We start from the raw sequence: 6,000 nt of genomic DNA, 5'->3' as shown, positions 1-6,000 counted from the left end.
AAACACAGAACTGCTCATTTTCTAGCCCACTAGAGGTAGTGCCAGCCAGTACTTTGATGATTGGGCTTCCTGAGGCTCACACGGTCAGATCTGTGAAGCGCAAGCAAGGTATTTCAGTAACGGGGCAAAATTCACTTCCAAGGAGGGGAAATGTCAGCCATGTTGCTAGTTCATGTCAACATAGATCAGTGGAAAGATAGTCTCCCTGACCATGTGCAGAAGGCTGTGTCCTTTTTTTGGCTAGCTCTCCACATCTGTCACTAATATAAATGAATCTTAGTAGAACATGTTGAAGATGAAAAAGACAAAAAGGAGACATCATATTTTTTATTGTCTTTATGTTAAACAGTGTCTTGTTTCTAGAAATGCTTTAAATTTGAAAACTGACTAAGCGGGAGCTGTTTGGGATGGAGAGGGTACAGAAAATGTCAATTTAACTGCCGTCCTCAAGTCTACCAGTGACTGCAGACTAGATTACAAAAACAGAGTTGAATGGGGTCTTTTTCAAGCTTACAATGAGTCTGTTTTAGTCTCACTGATATTTTTGCCAAAGATTTTTTTCCTTGCATTCTAATTAGATCCTTCTCTGATTTAGCCTTACTTAATCTTCTACTTTGAAAACTCTTATCAAATATCGCCTAATGGTTGCATTTAGAATGAAAAAATAAGGAACTTTATTGCTGTTATCAACATAAAACTAATGCCTACTACTAACTAGCTAGTTTGGGGGCAAGTTACTGAAATTCTCCAGGACTTACTTTTTCTACCTCTGATACATGATGATTCTGAACTAAATATTCTCCGAGGTTCCTTTCGGTTGTAATGATCTGTGGCATTTCCGAATCTTCTGAGGTGAGAAGGAATATGGTGGCTTATATTTTTCAGAGGGCCCAATTAATAGTTCCCCAGTTCTCTAACCAGATTCTGTACAAACTGAAAGAAGGCTGGAGGCCAAAACGTCACTCTATTCTGATGGAGGACTTCTGTCCTCTGTGGGTAGCTCAGTCCCAGTAGGAAAAAGGAAAGCTGATCTGCACATGCCCAGTTTATTCACCTCAGATTTACTCATCAGACAAATCACTTCTGTATCCCAGAGATGGAGACAGGAAGGGACAGAGAGAAGCCAGGAGCAGAATGCAGTAGACTTCCACTGCCTTGGAAAGCAGCATCAGGAATGGAAGAATCATTTCCTGCTAATGATATGTTAGAGCAGAAGATACAAACTGGGAGATATATATCGGTAACTGTGGGTCTGATCATGGAGGCTCTTGAAATAAAAGGCAATAGGGAGTCACTGTAGGTACTTGAGAAAGAGCAAGCTGAAAACAATTTAAAGAAAAGCACAACTCAGTAATAAATTAAAAAAAAAAGTTTGGAGAGCAAAGAGGGACTGGATGTTAGAAAAGGAAAGAAGTAATTAAGTCTTAGGCATTTTGTTTTTGGAAGACATACTTCAAGAATGAAAAAGAAATACAGGAACAGGGTTATCCTGTGTTGATCCAGAGGATAGAGTTATATAATCTAGAGTGGAAGTTACGCTAATATTGAAAACTCTGGTTCAGTGTAAGGAAGAGGTCAGGATTAGAGGTGTTGAAATGTGTATTAGGCTCTCAGTCAGGTTTTTCATAGGGAAAAAGTCACCACTGTGAGTCACGTCTGGTCTACTTTCATGTTTTCTTTGACTTCAGGCAGTGTTTTAAAACATTTGAATAAGCAGTTAATATTTAGTAATTTAAAAAAGTCATCAAAAGTCTGGATTTCAGGTTCTTCTTGAACTAGCACTACTGGACCTACCTGAAGACAACAGCTGGATAGAGCTCTGTAAGGTCTTCCCCATGTAGACAAGGCGTGTGCTTTACTGTTTGCCACAGTCCTCACCATTCCTTATTGTATGGCATCTATTTTTCTCATTACCTGCCTGGTCCCTATGTAGGCATTTGACTTTTCCACAATTGTTGTATTGGGAATTTCTACACTGAGAAGGAAAATGAATTCAATAGCTCTTGACTCACAGCTTCTCTGATTCCAAGTTCTTTGGACATTTATGTATAACTTAATCTCATTTTAAATAAGACCAGTTTCCTTCTGTGATGTATTATTTTCATGATCATTTTTTCATCTCATTAGTTTTCATTGTTCTGGTAATATTTTTTTTTGCTTTAGAGAAACTATGTGAGGTTTTCAACTGGCATTGAGCGTAAAAATGGTGAACAGGATCTGTAGATAGGCCTAAGCCCACGCAAGTAGGGACGTGGCCAAATTAGCTAGAGGCACTACTTCTCCCTCGCAGTGCTCCATCACTGAGAATGGGGGCTCCCCTGAATACTTGCTGTAGGTGCATTGTCCCAGCTTGCCCTCCCAAGTCACTATTTAACAGGGCCTCACAGCACCCTACATGGTTCCTGGTTGGCCTATTGGACTGCTAAGCATGGATTAATTTTTGAGAAGTGATTCCAAAGCCATGACAGAGTGGTTATATAGTCCATAGTCAGCACAAAGAAACCTGATCCACAAGGAAGTAGATAAGGCAGGGAATGATTCTAGAGAAGCTAGGAAGAGGATGCAAAGGATGTCAGGGGATAGAAACAAGGGGAGGCCAGATGGTCAAGGGGGCATCAGTAGGGCAGAGGAGGGACTGGCAGGAGAGGGACAGAGCAAAGTGTGGGTGCATTACAGAGTGGGTGCAGGAGAAACTTTGTCAAGTAGGGATTCTGATTACTGTTGTCACCTTTATGGATAATTTGGTACTGGGCTGGAGGTGGGTTAATTTTGTGTTTGCCTCATCTCGTTGACTGACCTGGCTTGTATCTCATTTCTTTATAAGTATTGACAGAGAGCTGATAAATTGATGAACACTTGATATTATGACAAAAGGAAAAGAAACCCTAGATACTAAGGAATATATACATTAATAATGATAAAACCACTACAATACACATATATATGCAGCACTTTACCTCATAGGGTGGCTTTTCACTCACAGATGTTGCCCCATCTCTGGGATATGTCCCAGAAAATGAAATAGAGTATATACCCTTGGGTATCACCAAACTAAAGCCCATGATCTGTCCCAAGGCTCATGCTACAATAAAGCCTCTTTTTCTTCCATGACATAAATATCAAATATCAGAGCCATATGTCAACCTGTTACTTCCCTTTAATAATTTTTTTTTAATAAACATTATGTTGATGTTAGAGAAGAACTGGATTGTCAAACCTGCATCTTTATTTATTTATTTGTTTATTTTTTGGCCACACCATGCGGCATGTGGGATATTAATTCCCCGGCGGGAATCAAACCCGTGCCCCCTGCACTGGAAGTGTGGAATCTTAACTACTGGACCACCAGGGAAGTTCCCCTGCTTTAATAATTTATATCAACCACAAACATTTAACTAAATGTAAATTCCAACATATGATAATTGACAAGTTTGCAGTATGTTAGAGTTTATCTAGTGATTGCATGTATACGCCTTTTAAAATTCCTCATAACACCGTGATGACACATGACGTCCAATCATAAATTGCATGCTCCTGCCACTGTACTGTACTGCCTTTCTGCTGCTCTTAGCAGTTCCTGGGTTTTGCTAAAATGCATTTTCTGTAAGCCCTTCAATATAGCAAATCACCACAAAATGGATTGTGTACTCCCCAAAGAATAATGTTATAATTGAGGGTTGCCTTCTTCACTTAAAACATGAAATACCGTATTAAATAAATCAAAGATTAACTACAGTATTTCCTCTTTAAAAGATAATAAAATTAAGTCCTATAAAATGGAAAGGAATGTCTATATGTGTTGATTACACAAGGGCTCAAATATAGCATAGTTTATATAAAGTTTGGAAAAATTCTAGCTCTCCTTTATCATAAATACCACCCACCTAAAGTGAATATTCTGGTTAAAATAGCCATCAATTAAGTGTGCAGGACAGACCTATGTATTTTAATGAAACAGAGTACAAAAATATTCAATGACAGGGTTTTAGGTTCTACATTACAACTAACCTTTCAGAAACCAACACTCGTGTAGTTTTAGTTTAGCATCAAAGATGAAAATCCATAATTATCTGAATAGATTATTAAAAATACTCATATGTTTGTGTGAGGCTGAATTTTTTCATATCCTTTAACCATAAAAACAAATTAAATGCATAAACAGACATGAAAATCCAACAATCTTCTCAAAAGACCGACAAGAATGCAACTTGCAAAAATGTAAAATGAAAAGAGATCCACTCTTCTCACTACACTATTTTATTTTGGAAATAGTTATTTTTATAAAAATATACTATTTCTTTTGACATGTAATGGGTTATTAATATTATTCTAAATGAATAAATAAATATTTTTTGAAACTTAAAAAATGTAACCATCAGTTAAACATTTACTTAGTAATTATTTTCCTGTCATTTTAGACTTAGGAGAACTTTTGTGGTATTATTTTTATGATCTGCATCTTTCAAAAGTTGGGCAGAACAGATGGTTGTTGCATTCTGTTGCAGGTTGGGGTCTCTGGGAAGCAGACTCGAAGATAGAGTTTGGCATACAGGATGTTTTTCATGGAAAGGCATTGGGATCAATGCCCTGTGGAAGGGTGGAGGAGGGAGGCAAAGGGAGAAGGAGAGCTGACCTAAGAGCTGCGTTGGCACACCCCACAGGGGGCTGTGGAGTGAAAATGGCTCATCAGAGTTTTACTGCGTTAGGGTAAATTATGGCTGCCAGATAAAATACAGGACACACAGTTAGATTTGAATTTCAGATTCAAATTCGAATGGGACATACTTCTACTAAAAGATTATTCATTGTTTATCTGAAATTCAAATTTAGCTGGCTGTATTGTATTTTCATCTGCTACAGCTGGCGGTGCGAGCCAAAATGGGCAGGCTTTTATATCCCTGCCTATTATTGCATGTGGATCACTTAGGGGATGGTGTGACCCTAAGCACCCCTGGGAATGGCATTACTCTCTGCTACTGAAGCAATCCCTAAAAGGGCTGACATCTAAGGGCTGTCTGCTGACACCACTCCCAGCAGCTGGGGCAACAAGTCCTTTCTTCTTTTTTTTTTTTTTGCGGTACGCGGGCCTCACACTGTCGTGGCCTCTCCCGCTGCGGAGCACAGGTTCCGGACGCGCAGGCCCACCGGCCATGGCTCACGGGCCCAGCCGCTCCGCGGCATGTGGGATTTTCCCGGCCCGGGGCACGAACCCGCGTCCCCTGCATCGGCAGGCAGACTCTAAACCACTGCGCCACCAGGGAAGCCCAACAAGTCCTTTCTTCAGTGGCATCTGGGCAGCCCAGCTCCATGTCAGTTGCACTACAGGCCGACCTCCGAGATGTTGTGATTAGGTTTTAGATCACCGGAATAAAGCGAATGTTACAGTAAAGCGAGTCGCACGAAGTTTTTGGTTTCGAGTGCATGCTACATCTATTTAAATTACAAAATGTTAAACAAAATTACAAAATGTTAAAAAGCACTAAAGCCCTCCCAGAACATTTAATTTTAACAGATATTACGGCGTACCTTTCAAAATAAAATGTAAAAATACAGGCATACCTCGGAGATATTGTGGTTTCGGTTCCAGACCACCACAACAAAGCGAGGATTGCAGTAAAGCCAGTCACATGAAATATTTGGCTTCCCGGTGCATATAAAAGTTATGTTTACACTACACTTCAGTCTATTAAGTGTACAAAAGCACTATGTCAAAAAAAAAAAAAACACCCAACAAAATACACAACTTAATTAAAAAATACTTTATTGCTAAAAAAATGCTAACCATCATACGACCCTTCAGTGAGTGGAAATCTTTTAGCTGGTGGAGACTTTTGCCTCGATGCTGATGGCTGCTGAATAATCAGGATGGTGGATGCTGAAGGCTGGGCTGGCTGTGGCAGTTTCTTAAAATAAGGCAATAATGAAGTGTGCCACATAGATGATCTCTTCTTTTCACGAACAATTTCTCTGTAGCGTGCAGTGCTGTTTGATGGTATTTTA

This window comes from Delphinus delphis, chromosome 7 (genome assembly GCF_949987515.2).
Source record: "Delphinus delphis chromosome 7, mDelDel1.2, whole genome shotgun sequence".
NCBI classification, from domain to species: domain Eukaryota; kingdom Metazoa; phylum Chordata; class Mammalia; order Artiodactyla; family Delphinidae; genus Delphinus; species Delphinus delphis.
The sequence above is the reverse complement of the archived record's forward strand: the minus strand, read 5'-3'. Positions refer to the sequence as shown.